An 18,104-nucleotide genomic window follows, 5' to 3' on the forward strand; every position below is an offset into this window, starting at 1 on the left:
ATTACAATTGGTTATCTATTTAACCTAGGGACAACAAACATATTTTAAAAGTAAAAGTAGGAGTTAAGATAATCGTAATGACCCTTAGCTCTTCTATAAATGAGAAACCTTTGCTTTCATAAATAATCAAGGGCCAAGACAATTGTACAAACCATAGAAGGTTACTTTGGTAAGATGGAATCTTAGCTATCCAGGCGGATTACACAGAAGGTACAAAAGAAACTTTTCATTTTTTAAGGCACATTTATTCAGCATTGTGATCAGATTATTACATTTAGCAATCCACAGCATGGGTACAAAAAATCATCTATATTAAGACCCTTTGTTGGAATGCTTTATACTTTCCACAGAACAGAAACTAAAACAACCTGTTATACAATTAATCACAAATACAGTCCTCGAGATTTTGCCCATACACATAAATATTTGTCAAAAACATGTCTTCTTTGTAGCAGCTAGGCCCTGCCACCACAGTGCTTGGCTGAATTCACAATTCTGTTGTAACCTGTAGCTTCCCTGTCACTTTTCTGGCTCTCCTCTCCTGCTAAGCTTTGTTTCCTGACAGTAATTAAGATCTTCTGCCACTGCCATAGCTACTGCTGCTACTGGAACCACCCCAGCCACCTTGGTTTCGTGGTTTGGCAAAGTATTGGCCTCCACTACCATAGGGGCCAGAGCTTCTGCCTCCAAAATTTACTCTCTTCATGGGTCCAAAATTTGAAGACTGTTGTAATTGCCAAAATCACCGTAGCTTCCACCACCTCCAAAATTGCTTCCATCATTACCAAATCCATGATAACCATCCCCGCTGCCACCATATCCACCACCACCATGGCTGCCACCAAAGCCACCATGACCACTGAAGTTTCCTCCATGACCAACGTTGTCATTCCCAACAAAGCCACCTCCATGACCACCGCTAAAGCTTCCAGAACCACTTTGACCTCTTTGGCTGGATGAAGCACTCATCATCTCTTGCTTTGACAGGGCTTTCCTAACTTTACAGTTGTGGCCATTCACAGGATGGTGTTTCTGAATAACAGTCTCATCCATGGAGTCATGGTCATCAAAGATTATGAAGGCAAAGAGCCTTTTCTTGCCACTGCCTCAGTCGGTCATAATTTCAATCACTTCGATTTTTCCAAACTGTTCAAAATAATCTCTTAGGTGATGTTCTTCAGTGTCTTCTTTAATGCCACCAACACATATCTTTTTCACAGTTAAGTGGACACCTGGTCTTTGAGAAACTTTTCTTGAGACAGCTCTTTGGTTCCACGGCTCTTCCATCCACTTTATGTGGCCTTGCATTCACGGCTGCATCCACCTCCCCCACAGTGGTGTATGTGACAAACCCAAAGCTCCTGGAGCTCTTGGTGTTTGCATCTCTCACGACCACCTAGTCTGTGAGTGTTCCCCATTGCTCACAGTGGCTCTTCAGGCTCTCATCAGTTGTTTCAGAGCTCAATCCTACAATGAAGAGCTCCCGCAGCTAATCGGGCTCTTTAGGAGACTCCGACTTAGATATGACAGCAGGGGGAAGAGAGACTTTAACAATGCTTCCTTGACAGCGTCCGTGGGCAGAAAGGAGTAAGCTGGCAAAGAGATCTCATAAAAAGGAAACTTTTATAGTCTGTTTTAAAAAGACCAATAATAGAAGAAAATTTCAGTAGAACAGAGAGAAAACCAAAATCTAGTTTTACAGCACTAAAATGTTTGATACTCAAACTCTACTTGAAAATCTTATAATTAAACTCATCAAACCTTAACCAGTTTAACCATAACAGCCAAAATTCCCTGATAACTTTCTAAAATTTTTTCTTCCATTTAATTTTTTTCCTATAATTTTCTTTTCCTCATTCTGGAATAAGCAGTCATTTTATTTTACAACATAATTACTTTCTTTTTTCTTAACAAAAACTCGTCCAGTATATTTTGCATACCAGGTTGTGCTTCCTTTCCACTATTACTACTAACTGAGTCTCATTCACATATATAGATTATATGTTTTGACAACATTGACTTCTACTTCATAGAGAAAAACAGGAGGAAAATAATTGTGAGCTATCTGTACTCACACCAGCATTTCACAGCATCCTATATGGTACGACTCCTCGAAGTGGCAAAACTGAACAGGTTTATGAGCATGTGCAAATAAATTTCACCTTTCTATATCATGTAAAACATGAGAGGCAAAATGTCTGCATACTTAAAATTATGTTTAGTAATTAATGGTTTAATGTTTTATCTTTCTTAGGATGATCTTGATATCTAATAAAATTCCATTAATTGACTCAATTCAGTATCATTCCAAGGCTTTAGAAATTATCTTGTAACTGATAGACTATAAAATATACTTTATTAAATAAAGTTTGTCATAATATTGATCTGATTTGCTTATGTAACATACACATTTACCTTTTTTTCATAATTTTAACTATTTAGTAGAATTCATGGTAATTCATTCAATCAGTAAACATGTATAAGTTTACGAAGAGCATACACAAGGAGACTAAGAATGTAAGCTTGTATTATACTTAACATTGGTAATTCAGAGAATACATGGGTGTTTCTATTGAACTAACAATGTTATACTAATCTCTCTTGCCAAAGGTTTACTTATATATGTGAGCTTGAATTTGTAAGATATATTAAGATGTGTGAGCTTGTTTCTGTAAGAACGTGTGTTTAAAGTATATTGAAAGTCAGCCAGGCGTGTTGGGAAAGTATTTGAAGTTCAATTTTCTTAATTTCTGAGAAATTAGGAATATACCATTTAAATAAGCATTTATTTATCTCTAAGCCAATCAGATTAGACTGTGTTAAAAAGTTTAATGATTTAATTTGACCATACCATTTAGGAATATATTGCATACATACCATAAGAGATAAAGGTCTTTCTGAATTTTAGAAATATAAACACACAGACACATGCAGAAATTCAGCAGTGGGTTAAACATAAACACAGAAACACAAAACGAATTGCTCTTTATTAAGCAGTTATTCTCTTCATAGAAGGTACGAATTTTTAATTGATTGGAGCTCAAGATAGATGAAATAGACAAACAGAAAAGACTAACAAATTAGATTGTCTGTCACTTTTTTACTCCACAGAGAAAAGATCTCTATAAACCATTAATCCATCTATAGAGATTGCCACATGCTTACACAATAATGGAAAAATATTGCAGCATCCATACTCAAAACAAATACTCAAAGGAATCAAAATCATATCCTTTCCACGCTACCAGTGGGCAAGAGTCCAGAACAAAGACCAAAAATCAGACTCACCATTGTGTTCCCTCATTGTGTTCCAATGAGAAACACAGCACAAAGCACACCAAAAGCCTCCAGACCTGGACAGGGCAAAGGGGGACCCAAAGGCGAGTTCCTATATGACCCAAGCCATGGCACCCAAATAGTGAAAGAAAAAATGCACCAGTTAAGGAAATGTTTTTGTTCAGGCAACGGTCGTAGGAACATATTCATTAAGGAATGTCATCTCTACATATAGGGAGGAAACATTGGGCCTTATAAAACAAGGGATTCCTGGAGGAGGACTAAAGCAGGTCTTATCTTGGTATGAAAGAGCAGGGTGGTCATATATGAGAAGCCACTTTCTGGAATGCAAAACATTGATTGATTTCAAAAGGACAGGGGCGTTTCTTAACCTTGATTATTTTCCAGGAACATAAGACGTGGGTAAAATTCAACATTATCAGGAACACAGTGGCGTTTGAAACAAGAGGAAACTAAAAATGTAATTCTTAGAAAACTTCTGAAAGCTTTTTTTACTGTTAAAAGTCGACAGGAGTCCTTAGAATTGAGGGTTAATTCATAGAGGAGGAAGAAAGTTAGAAACCCTTATAAGATTTATTCTCTCAGATATTTAAAAACTAATACAAGTGGACCTCACATTTCAGAAGACAACTTCATAGAATATTCAGCCCCTGAAAGTGAGCCAAAGTCTTCTAATTTCATTCTAGAATTATCAGTTAGAGTGCATCATTTGTTATATTGTAGAAATTCTCTTGACGTCATGAAATAAGTATGTTGTTGCTGGTCACGTTTCATAGATAATCATAAAAAACAAAGCAAACAAAACAAATGCTTAATATACATATATTGTGCAAGAGAAACTTGTATTTCAGTATTAGTAAAAGAAAATCAATAAGAAGCATTTTATATACCTTCTAATTCACATCTTATAAGATTTTACTTGGGCGAGGCGCGGTGGCTCACGCCTGCAATCCCAATACTTTGGGAGGCCAAGGCGGGTGGATCACCTGAGGTCAAGAGTTTGAGACCAGCCTGACCAACATGGAGAAACCCCGTCTCTACTAAAAATACCAAGTTAGCTGGGCATGGTGGCGCGTGGCTGTAATCCCAGCTACTCTGGAGGCTGAGGCAGGAGGATCGCTTGAACCTGGGAGGAGGAGGTTGCAGCGAGCCAAGGTTGTGCCTGTTGCACTCCAGCCTGGGCAACAAAGAGCAAAACTCTGTCTCAAAAAAAATATATATATATATATATATTTTATATATTTTCTTCTAAAATATATATATAAATATATATTTGTATATATAAATATACATATGTATATTTATATATAATATTTATATTTACTTGATCTCCTTAAGTTGCTAAGTGACAAACAGCCCACCTATGTTATGTGTATAGTCAGTATCGTCAGGCTCAGGCCAATAGACATACATTATGCTGAAAAGTAGTGGAAATATTCTTTTAATACATAACTATGTTAATTTAAACGAAGTCTTTATTATTGAAAAGATTTTTAAAACCCAGAAAAGATAGATCTTCCTGAAACAATTTTATTAGCTTGGTGAGTGTATATTTTAGTTATCAAAAAAAAATTACACAACTCTACCAAAAGGAATGAATTTAATAATACATTAAACTATGTAGTCGTTTGTCAAAGTCCCAAATCTCTTTACATTTAATATCATGTTAAATCAGTGATTTGTTTTTACATTTGACAACCTAGAATTTAACACAGGCTACATTGTAATACCAATGGTTAGATGAATGTTGGTATGGTATATGAACATTGTACTTAGAAATAAGTCTGGCACTTTTAAATCATACCTGCAATTCTCAAACCACCAAATCCAATGGAATAAATCTTTCCACATAATTCGTTCTGGAAAGAAGTCCTAATGTACACCAAAACATTTGAAAAATTATTTTGCAATTCTGTTGAATTAAATGAAAGAAGAAATCACACCTCAGAATTAATAACAATATTACCTGATTAACTCTTAAGAATCTGTTGTGATACTTTCATTAAATTGTTTAATAATATACATAAATAGAGACTACAGAAGTTCAATGTGTTACTTATTTTAATTCTGAAATTTGGTTAATTTATTTAAATCAATTTGTTTTTATGTTGAAATGTATAAATAGCTTTTAAGAGAAATGCATATTTTCATTTGTTTATAAAGTTGTTGTTCCTCTCCCAAAGGTAAAGGTACCACTTTATTTGTAAAGCTCATTAATAGTTGACTCAGGTGAATGTTCCTTTGAGGATATCAGTTATGCAGCAAACTGAAAGTTGTACCAAGGGCTATTAAAAATTATGTAACAAGGAAAACATGATCTTGGAGGACACTTAGAAAATCTCTTTGACAGGGAGCAACAGAGGGAACTATCTTACAAAGGAACTTCAAAACACATCGCTGGGCTAGAGGGATATATTGTCTTAGAAGACGTTTTGAATACAAATTGCATATACCACAAGACAATGAAAAGGAAGTCGATAATATGAATTTGAAAGGCAACAGTGCACAGGAATAAATCTGATGCTTCACTTCTTGAGTCAACAAGCATGGAATCTATGAGGTTTTCAAAGAAATAGATGAGCAATAGCTTGAGGAAAACATGTAAATAAATGAGTCCCCGGGGCGCTGTGTAGAGATACTGTTCAAACAGGTGATTTTCTGCATTCTGAGCAGGCTGAAGTCCTGAGAAGAGTCCTATTTTCTCCCCTTTGTCATTTCATCTTCTTTGACACTCCCTCACTCACAGCCTGCCTCCTTTTGACCCCAGCATTGTTCAGTATTAGGTTATTGCAAATAGCAAAGCTTGTACCAAGGCTGGTATCACCAGGGCATGCCACATTAAGGCAGAAATGGAATTCCAGGTTAATCTTTCAACTAAAGTGTGTAAGAAAAAAAGATACCTATTACTAATAATAACTTAAAAATAAATTGTGAAATGCTAGCTATGTGCCAGATATTGGGAAAGGCACTCTTGAGACAGAGTGAGTGGCGTATCTCAATCCAACAAAATATTTATGAAGTCACTGTAATGTGAAACCCACTGGTCTGGGCACTATAGAGAGACCTACAAAGAAGAAAAGAAAGACCCTTTTTAAGAAGCTTATTATTTGCCCCCCTTAAATTCATAAGTTAAAGTCCTAACCTCCTCTACCATAGCAATGTGATCACATATGGAAATAGATTGTTTTACATGTATTAGTTAAGATGGGATAATAGTGGAGTAGGATGGGCCCTCATTCAAAATGACTGTGTCCTTATAAAAAGAGGAAATGTGAACACAGAGGCACACAGAGAAATAGAAGAAGGCACAGATCAGGGTGATGCTTCCCCAAAACAGGGAGCTCCAATGATTGCTAGAAAATTGCCAGAATCTGGGGGGCGAGGCCTGGAAAAGATTTTCACTCCCAGCCCTCGGGAAGAACCAACCCTACTGATATCTTGATCTTGGACTTCTGGCCTGTAGGACTGTGAGATTATAAACTTCTGTTTTTTGGGCACCCAGTTTATGGCACTTTGTTACAGCAGCCCCAGCAAACTCATACAGGGCTTGATAGTTGTTCTGGGAGAAATAAAATACAAACACACATCCCTAAAATATAAAACAAGAATACGAGTTAGAAGAGAAGAATAAACAAAATCATGTAGGATTTTAAACTTCTGGATAAAGGTAAGTGGGTGTTTCAGATCAGACAAATCTCCACAGAGTAGACATTTAAGCTAAACCTTAAAGCAGTTGACAGAATTGGAGCAGGTGCGGTAAGATTGTGTGTATTGCAGAGAGGCGATGATTTTATTAGAGGAAGACATTAAGTACAGAAAAACACAGAAAATATGCATCCAACAGAGCAAGATAACAACCCAGAGGAAAGGAGGGAGGGAGGTAAGGGGGCCATTCTGCAAAGGACTTTGAATGTAAGGCTGGGGAGCCTGCACTTAGTTTGAGGGAAGTAAACTTTTATGTTTCTTAAACGCAGAAAGCAGACCCACATGTGAGTGTTCATGTGCACTTGCATGTGCACACACACAGGCACATACACACATAAAAACAAACAACTTGAATCTATAGATTCAACATTATTCCCATCAAACTATTAACATCATTTTTCAAAGAACTAGAAAAAAACTATTCTAAAATTCATATGAAACCAAAAAAGAGCCTGACTAGCCAAAGTGATCCTAAGCAAAAAGAGTAAAGCTGGAGGCATCATGCTACCTGATTTAAATTATACTACAGGGCTACAGTAACCAAAACAGCATGGTACTGGTACAAAAATAGACACATATAACAATGCAACAGAATAGAGAACCCCCAAAATAAAGCCACACACTTACAGCCATCTATCTTCAACAAAATTGATAAAAAATAAACAATGAAGAAAGGATTCCCTATTCAATAAATAGTGCAGGAATAACTGGCTAGCCATATATAGAAGAATGAAACTGGATCTTTATCTCTCACCATATCCCAAAGTTAACTCAAGGTGGATTAGAGATTTAAATGTGAGACCTCAAACTATAAGAATTCTAGAAGAAAACTTAGGAGACATTCTAGACATTGGTGTTGGGAAATGATTTATGACTAGGTCCTCCAAAACAATTGCAACAAAAACAAAGATTGGAAAGTGGGACCTAATTATACTGAAGAGCTTCTGCCCAGCAAAAGAAACCATCAACGGAGTAAACAGACAAGCTACAGAATGGGAGAAAATATTTGCAAACTATGCAGCCAACAAAGGTTTAATATCCATAATCTAGAAGGAACTTAAGCAAAAATCATAATCCATAATCTATAAGGAACAAGCCAAAAAAACCCATTAAAAAGCAGGCAAAAGACATGAACAGACACTTATCAAAAGAGGACATATGAGCAGCCAACAAACATGAAAAAATGCTCCACATCACTAATCATTGGAGAAATGTAAATGAAAACCATGGTTAAATACCATCTCATGCCAGTCAGATGGCTATTATTGAAAAGTCAAAAAAAAAAAAAAAGTACATGCTGGTGAGGCTGCAGAGAAAAGAGAATGCTTATACACTACTGGTGGGAATGTCAATTGGTTCAGACCATGTCGAAAGCATTTTGGAGATTTCTCAAATAATTTAAAACAAAACTAACATTTGACTCAGCAATTGGATGACATTAGATTCATACCCAAAGGAATATAAATTCTTCTACCAGGAAGACACATGCATTCATATGTTCATCACAGCACTAGTCACAATAGCAAAGATATGGAATCAACCTACATGTCCATCAGTGGTAGATTGGATAAAGAAAATATGGTGCATATACACCATGAAATACTATGCAGCCATAAAAAATATGAAATCTTGTTCTTTGCAGCAACATGGATGCAGCTGGAGGTCATTTTCCTAAGCAAATTAACACAGGAACAGAAAATCGGATACCACATGTTCTCACTGAAGCTAAATAGGGGGTACTCATAGACATAAAGATAATAATAACAGAAACTGGGGATTACTAGAGGTGGAAGGGAGGTAAGGGTTGAAATACTAACTATTGGGTACCATGCTCAGTACCCGAGTGACCAATTGTATCCCAAACCTCATCATCATGCAATATACCCAGTTAACAAACCTGTACATGTGCCCCCGATCTAAAATAAAAGTTTTAAATTCTATTTTTAAATGAGTCGTTGGATGGTTTAAGCCAGATTTACCACCACTGGGTTTGTGTCTTGGAATTACTTGGAACTGCTTTAAAGGAGGGATGCTCCTTATTGATTTCTGCATTGCTTCAGAGGAGTAACATTCTGAAGCATTTATGAGCCAATATTATTCTAGGTGCTGGGATTACGGTAGTGGACAGGATATACAGCGTCCCTTCCCTCATGTAGTTTACATTCCAATGGAGGTAAATGCACAATAATAGATACATAGATATTTGATGTAGTATCAGAGCAGTGAAAAATAGTATTACACAAAAATAAATCTAGATGAAAGAAAGAAAATGATAGTGATGTGTTTTAAGTTAAGATAATCAGGAAAGTTTAAAGGAAGGGAAACATTTTGAGCAAAGACCTGAAGAAAGGAAGAGAAAGAGCCATTGTCTTCCCAGTGGTGGGTACCCTAGAAACAGCACTGGACACACGCTCAGAATGGAGTGTGCTTGGCATTGAAGGGACAGGGGTGGCCAGGGCGGAAGAGAGATGGGGGAGAGGAGTGCGCTGAGGCTCAGGCTAACAACAACAACAGCAACAACAGCTCATCTCAGAAAAGCCATAAATAGAGCCTACGTCATTTATTTCTAAAAGAAAGAAACATTAGGATGGTCATGGTGCGAAGAGCTGAGTATGTCCTATTTCAACCTGCAAAAGTGTGGGTGGCCCTGGGTTGACAACCAGCTGAGGGAGCCTGTGGAACATTAGGGAACATTAATGGTCCTGCCTGTACACACAGAATGGCAACAACTGTCCGTGAGACAGGCGCAGCTGTGGCAGGACAACCCAGGGAATACCATCCCCAGATGACAGCTGTGAGCAAAGCAGAACTGCCCGAAGGGCCCAATGGCATGAAGTAGGGAGTAGAAGCTTTGTACGCCAGCTAGTGACAACGATTTCCAGTCATGGGAAGACAATCGAGAAGTAGGCACTTCTGAAGTTTGCTCTCAAATGGAGTTAACTAAATGCTTACTCGTCCCATCCAACTTACAGAAAGTGATTAGGAGTGACAAGGATGGCACCTGGGGATGGCAAATTGAAACCTCCTTTGAAACTGATGTGTGACATGTTGAAGAAACATTGCTGTTTTACAGCTTCTCATAGCTGTAGGTAGAGGTTATGCAGGATAGGTTTCAGATTGCTAGGACTGCCATAACAAGGTACCACAGTCTGGGTGGTTTAAGCGAAAGAAAGTTTTTTCTTAGAGTTCTGGAGGCTAGAGTCTGAGATGAAGGTGTCAGCATGCCTGGTTTCTTCTGAGACCTCTCTTGGCTGGTGCATGGCCATCTTCTTCTTGTGTCTTCAAATGGTCTTTCCTCTGTATGTGTCTAATGCCCTCTTCTTTTAAGGACATAAGTCATATTGCATTAGTGACCACCCCTATAACCTCATTTTACCACAGTTATATCTTTCAAGACCCTATTTATAATTATAGTCATATTTGAGGTACTGTAGATTTGGATACAACATATAAATTATGGGAGGCCCACAAAAATTTCTATCAATTCAGCCCATAACACTTTTTATTTATGTATATGCATTAGTAAGTTATAAAAGAGTCAGTCAAATTTACCTTATTGGCCTCTGCTGAGATACAGACACCTTCTCTCCATCCTTTCTGTTGTGGCCTGATATGGGTTGGCTGTGACCCACATGGGTATTATTGAATTGTAATAATACCCATGTCAATGGTGGGGCCAAGTGAAGATAATTGAATCATGGGGGTGGTTTCTCCCATATTGTTCTTATGGTAGTGAATAAGTCTCATGACATCTGATGGTTTTATAAATGGGAGTTCCCCTGCACAATCTCCCTTGCCTGCCACCATGTTAGATGTGACTTTGCTCCTCATTCACCTTCCACCATGATTGTGAGGCCTCCCCAGCCATGTGGAACTGTGAGCCCATTAAACCTCTTTCCTTTATAAGTTACCCAGTTTCAGATATGTTTTTATTAGCAGCATGAAAACAGACTAATAAACGGCCCCTCAGCCCCAACACTGGTGCTCCTAGGCACGTGGGAGCAAATCTTTCTCACAATCACTTCCCACTGTGAAAATGGTTCCTTACACATGAACATGAGAAGATGGGGTTCATATCATTTCAACAGAGGATGAAGGCTTGTTTGATTCTCTTTCAGGCTCAACTTGCTGCTTACTAATAAAATACTAATCAGGAATTTAGAAAATGTGAAATCCATAAGATCAGGAAATGTGAGACTGAATTTATGAAGGTTTAAGTGCAGCCAGGTGCCTGTTGAGTGTCAGCACCCCAGGAAAAGAAGGCAGCTGGCAGGCGAGGGCTTCAGAAAGAAGCCAATGATGTGAGACACTGTGCATGGGAGCCCCAAAGGAAGAACAGAGTGGGGAGGGAAAGTATGAAAAGACAGGAACCTCTGACTCTTTTATTCTCCCTGCACTTATCCCTCCAGGAGAAAAGAAGTCAGAGGCTAAAACAGAAATGTACATTGTTTCAAAAGCTATGAAGGAAAGGAATGGATTCTTATGAAGGACTTTTCTTTCTAGGATTTGTCTACAAGGAATAAAGCAGTTGTCATATGAAAAGTAGTGTGGGAACTGTTATTATAAATTCACCACGTATAATTCTAAGATATTTTTGCAGTCATATGAACCTTAGGGGGAAAAAAAACCTTACAGATTTATGAATGGCTCATTTTGGTGGAAAATAGATAAGAAGTTGCAAGCCTGTTGAAAGAGTTCAGGGAATATGCCTTTAAATATGCCTGTGCTAAATACAATTCTCTTTGGAAATAAAACAGCTGCCAGAAAGGTACTGATTAGACTACGGCTGGATGTGGCTAGAAAAAAAGCTTGTAATGTGTTTCATGCTCTCAATAAAAGTGACAGTGTGATGAGGGGAATGGATGGCTGATTAGGGGTGTAGACTAAAAAGATGGAATTCAAAATATGAATTGAAAAGGAAAGAAGGGACCCAATCCTCCACTCAGTCTTTTAAATTTAGAGGAAGAGAGAGAGAGAGAGAGAGAGAGAGAGAGGTATCTACATAGCTCCTATAAATGTTATTTTGGCTAACACTTCAGTTTGGTGATACACTTAAGGAAAATGTTGCAGAATAAAGTGTAATTAGCATAGCATGTCAGAAAAGAAGCCATGAAATCTGTGTTTGGTGGGGTGCTCTAGAAGCAACAAGGAAGAGAGCTTTTAGACTTTGTGTTTAATGCTTGAATAAAAAGAAAGTAGCCACAACTGATCCTACAGGAGAAAGGGAACAGTTGCTATTCTTTCTCCTTAGAAAAGATGCTCATTATCTCCTGAGTGGGAAATGAACACATTTGCATTTCCAAGTGGGGCGGATATGCCTTCCCAGGTGCTAACCTCAGAGATCCTCAACGGATTTGTGTGCATCTGCTAAGGCTGCCTTAACAAAGTACCACAAACTGGATGGCTTAGACAAAAGGCATTTATCTCACAGTTCTGGAGGCTGGAAATCCACAATCAGGGTGTTGGTAGTGTTGGTTCCTTCTGAGGGCTGTGAGGGAGAATCTGTTTCAGGATTTTCTCCTGCTTCACAGATGATCATGTTCACAGGGCGTTCTCCTGTTACCATGCCTGTGCCCAAGCTTCCTCATTTATTGAGGACACCAATAATATTGGGTTAAGGCCCATCCTAATGAACTCATTTTAACCTATGACCTCTGTAGTGACTATTTTCAAATAATTTTGCATTCCAAGGTTCTGGGGATTAGGACCTCAACATTTGAATTTACAGGGATACAATTCAACCCCCAAGAGGGAGACATACTGTGTGCATGAAAGAGCACAGTCCATGGCCTCATCTTTGGAATCTTCCAGTTTCTTCCTCCCCACTCTTGACCCTCTGTGTGATGGCTTTTGCCAAGTACTTTACTTGCCAGACCATGTGAGACCTGCAGCTTTCTGTCCCACTTATCCTCACTGAGGCCTTGGATGGAGGTCCCCACACTCCTGGCCGAGCTGGTATCTTCTCCAGTCCAGATGTGTTCTGTTGTGCCCTGTTTCTTAAGCAGCTAAGCCTCTTCTATGCGCAATTAAGAAGTCATTAGTAACCACTAAAGAAGACTAAAAGATATTGTGCCCTTTGATTTGAGTTTCTCTGAGAGATTTTAGATTTTACACTAGGATATGATTCTAAGGGAGCTGACATAAGGAAACATCTTGTTGTAGTCAGAATCATCATTTTCAAAACATTCTACGGAAAACACAGACATGCCCAAATATGTCTATATCTTAGGGCATATGTAGGGGAGTTGACAGCTTACTACTATACCCTCAAAGGAAAATATCATACAGATTCTTATACAGGTAAACTATTTCAATATTGGTTAATATGCCAATCTGTCATTAACCTGTTCTACATTAGTGGAAGAGAAAATGTATAGTAGTAACAGCGGATTTGGAGAGCTATTGTGTTGAAATGGTACAATAATTATGAAAATTGTGGCCAAAGTGTTGCAATTGTACTGGATTTGGGTCTTGGAATAAAAGGCAAAAAAAGAAGGTAGAAAAAACAACACAGCTATTATGTCTGAAGGAATCCTAAGGAATAGGAAAAGCTTTCTACTTTGGGAAGAATCTCAAGGATGTGGTGACAGCAAATGCAGCAGGCAGCCTCGCTCCCAAAGGGACTGGCTGCTTAATTCCACACCATCAACCACATTGGCACTGGAGTGATTGAATGCTTTGAGACTTGACCAAAAGGAAATGAGGCTCTGGTATTCTTTAAATATATTTAGGGTACAGTCACACAGGTGCCGTTGTAGTGTTTGGCTGTACCACAAATTATTCTGTGTGTGCACTGATGTGTAGACAAGATAGAAATAAAAGTAACATCTAAAATCAGAGTAAGAAGGAAGGCTGGGGCTGTGAGGCCCATCTTTAAGTTGACTTTGTTTTTTTATTTTCTTAGTAGTAACTCTCCTAAGGAGGGAAAATTATATATTAGAAAACTCTTACATAGTGCATCAGTTTTTGTTCTACCCACATGTAATGTGAATTTGAAGTAGCCCCAGACATAAATATCACCAGGGCCAGACCCTTGGAAAACATTCCCTAAATTCCTCCATTGTTTGACTTATCTTTCTTGTCACCAGCTGTGTCAGTATGAAGTGACATAATTGACATAAAATTTTAAAAAGCACTTTACTAAAGTTAGAAAAATGCGTTAATAAAAATTTGTTACTTTATGTTTCAAATTATTTATTGTATTATCCCTTTGCATCTATTATAAGAAGTTGAAAAAACTTTAGCAAAGGCCAGTTGGGTTTAGTTTCTAAACTTGCCTTCTGTTAAGAGAAGGTCAGTAATTAACTTCTGAATTTTGTTTAAAAAACCATTAAGTATCTCTACCAAGAGGGGAAGTAAAAGTGAAGAGCATGTAGAGTCATAAATTAAATACAACAATGCCTGTATTTCCACAGCGTGTATGAATATTACTTTAGAACAATAAAATAAAATAAAAAAAGATGTGCATGTGAGGAAGTTGGTAAGGCCATCATATTTTGATTGACTGTAAATTAAATTCAATTGGAAAGTTTTAAGAGAGGAAGAAAGAAAAGGTGCTAATTCATTGTGAAAAGCAGGATCAAGTGTTTAGATATGACAAGAACCGAATTAGATACAAAATGGAGGGACATTTCTCCTAGAAATTTTCTCTAATCTGCCAGTTTTTCTTCTGTGACAGGCTGAGGTCTAAAGGAATATTCTTTTGTACTTAGGTTATAATTATATGCTTGCCATTCCTCCTGGTCTAGCCAGATTGAAAATCTTGCTAAAGAAAAATGTCTTAGTCCGTTTTTGGTTGCTTACAACATAGGTAATTTACAAAGATTTATTTCTTATACTTATGGAGGCTGTGAAGTCCAAGGTTGAGGGCCTGCATCTGGTGAGGGCCTTAGGACTCTGCAGAGGGCATCACATGGCAAGGAGGCTGAGAATGCTAGCTCAGGTTCATCTTCTTCTTCTTATAAAGCCACCAGTCCTACTCCTTTGGTAACTCATTAATCCATTAATCAACAAATTAATCCCCAATCAACAAATGGATTAGTCCATTCATGAAGAAAGAACTCTCATGATTCAATCATCTCTAACCCGCCCCCCCATACTGCCATATTGGGTATTAAATTTCAACATGAGTTTTGGAGAGGAAAAACACTCAAATCATGGCAACAGAATATGACTGTTTAATAAATTGTGTGTCGCTTAAAACATAGGATATTCCACCTTAAAAAGCTAGCCAGTCAGGTAAATAGACACTTTGATAAAATAAAAAGTGTGAATTATGCAAAATAAATATGACCAAAACAGTGATTTCTTAGAATACTGGAGAATCGAAACCCACTCCTTACTGTGCAGGAAATAACAAAAAAAAAATTGTGAAAGACCTTTGAGCAAAACAAGTAGAGGAATGAAGCATTGCTTTAATTAGAGCAGTGCATCACCTATGAGTCTTGTTAAAAAGCAGACTGTTTGAACAGGTCTGAGGAGGGGCCCGTGATTCTGCAAGTCTCCAGTGCTGGTGGGCCTTGAACCACTGAACCACACTTTGAGGAAGAAGAGATCAGTGTAAATCAGAGTCTCAAATTCCATTGTACCTTTTGAGAAGTACTGTCTCCTAGACCCCACCCTCAGGGATGCCGATGTAATTGGTGCTGGATGCAAGTTGAAAGTCAAGATGTTTCCAACCTAGTGGGATTCCATGTGTAGCCATCTCAGAGAGCTCCTAGTGTAGACTGTGCTCCACATTTTAGGAAATAACAGGATTATTACTTGGAGCAAGTGAGTTCTAGAGGCCATTTTCTTCCCATTGAAAGATGAAGCATTATGCTACTTTATGTGTGTATTCCATGTATTTTTTCTGTTTTTGATTTCCCACTGAAATTATTTAGGCAATCTATAATTAAGTTTAGTTTGTATGGTTTTATTTTCTTTGATGATACACTGGATAGAGCATTTGGGATTAGACGTTTAGCTCCTGAAACATTTCAAAGAGAACGTCTAGCAGTGAAGTGCTCAAACTGATGATGAATGAAAGGAGGTTGCAGGCGGACTTGAGGAGGGAAAGGCACACTCTACAAAAAGGAAGAAATATATGATTTTTACTACCAAGAATCCATTATCCTGAGCAAGGCAAGAGCAGAAAAACAATGAGATATGAATGCTTGAATTAGCATTTTAAGGGAATGTTGAAAAGCTTTGACCGTTTCAAGAATATATAGTGACTACTTTTCACCTACTGATCTCTACTATGCTGCCTATTCAGTAATCTACACTCTGAATCCTTTGTTAGGAGAAAAAAAAGGGACCCACAGCTTTCACTTATTGAATTGGAATGAAAAATGAAGAGATCTGCTTACAAATTCTGATGATTTCAGTTATTTCAAGTGCTAATAGTCCCATGCCATTGAAAAGATACTTTATTATTTATGGATATTGGAGACTTAAATGAGAAAGATTTTTATAAAATCAAATACACATTGTAAAAGATGTTACTAGAAGAGGAACAATGTAAATAAGAGGAAAAAGAAACAGGACAGAGGAAGAAAATAGAACTAAAGGATTGTGATTTTGCCTTGCGGCATGGCATATACATGTAACACACCATTTAATCCTCTCAGTGAGCGTTGAAGACAAGCTTTCATATGCTGGTTTTTTACAGATGATGGAATCGCTTAGGCAACCTGTCCCACTAGTAAATGGTGTTCTATTTGCCTCCAGCACACCATGGAGGGAGAAAACAAAAAGGTGGAATCAGGTAGGGTTCAACCAGAGAAACAAAACCAGTAAGAGATAAACATTAAGAGATTTACTGCAAGGAATGGGTTCTTGATTAGGAAGCTGGCTAGGCAAGACCAAAACCCCTAGAGCAGCCTGTCAGTCAGGAAGAGAACTGTTGGACTGGAAACTCCAACGGGAGCTGACGCTGCTGTCTCCAGGCACAATTTTTTCTTCTGTGGCAAATCTCAGCTCTTCCCTTACGTTCTTTCAAGGGAATGAATCAGCCCCACCCAGATTATCTAGGAAAATCTCACTTACACATAAACTGAATATGGGCTTCAACCACATCTGTACAACACCTTCACGGCAGCACCATGACAACTGCTGTATTGATTGGCTGGGGACTGCCGCCAAGATGAGCTGGCATCCAACTGACCATCACAGCGTGTTTTCATGCAGGGGTGAGTTGGGGATGAGGGGTTAAAAAGAGGCCTCAATAAAAATTTGAAATAAAGGTAGAAAAAAAATGTTGAAAGAAAAAAGAGAAACTGTTGAAACAAAGTGAAAATAATATTGGAATGGGATACCAGAAGCATAGTGACAGCACGGGGATGCTGAGAAGAGAGGCTGTCTCCTCACCAGACCTAGAGCACAGCCGCCAGCAACAGGCTTTGCCATCCGCCATCCCCTCCCTTATTGCAGTGGCCTGTGTGATCCCAGGATGTCCTTGAAGGAAGATGTTATCTAAACTGTGAAATGAATAGTGTTTCCACGAGAATTGAACCGACATCTAAAAGTCCCACCAGCACCACTTCTGGGGGGACCGGAAGGGGATGTCTTCGTTCTGCTTCAAACAATGCAGCCAAACAAGCCTGGTGCAGTCAGCCCGCAGTCTCATCTGCCAGTGAGCCCAGATGTGGCTCCGCAGGGGCTAGAGCAGGGCCATAGGCCTTCCAGGCTTCGGCGCACTTCCAGGGAAGGCATCTTCAGATACAGGAGCTTCTGAGGGGCTGTAAACTGGCTACTCTAGTAGAGTGTGATGGAGGAAGGCACTGCAGGGCTGACTGGGTACTGTTAGAGCCAAAGGGAGAAGGAACGGAACAGAAGCAGCTCAAGGGTAACACAGGTTTATTGGACAAAAGAGCCTGTGGAGGGGGAGCACCAGTGAGCGCTGGAGCCCCCCTCCTGCTTATAGGCTGGGGCAGTTATAGGCCCAGGCAGGAGAGGCCTGGGATTGTTGCAAAATGGGGTGGGGACAGTGTCTTGGGCTGCTGATAAGGAAGGAATTTACTTCAGTCAGGGGTTGGGCCTGGGACCTGTCCCCTGTCCAACAGGATGTTTCTCACGGCCCACGCCCTGGTGGAATTTTCCACTTTGACCCAAGTTTGTAA

General features: G+C 38.7%; 1 pseudogene; it reads right to left on the bottom strand.

Annotated features, from left to right (window-relative positions):
• Positions 1–224: 224 nt before the first annotated feature.
• On the bottom strand, positions 225–17,398 carry LOC115834634 (annotated as a pseudogene).
• Between the last annotated feature and the right edge of the window lie 706 nt (positions 17,399–18,104).

The sequence above is a fragment of the Nomascus leucogenys genome, chromosome 4, assembly GCF_006542625.1.
Source record: "Nomascus leucogenys isolate Asia chromosome 4, Asia_NLE_v1, whole genome shotgun sequence".
Taxonomy (NCBI): domain Eukaryota; kingdom Metazoa; phylum Chordata; class Mammalia; order Primates; family Hylobatidae; genus Nomascus; species Nomascus leucogenys.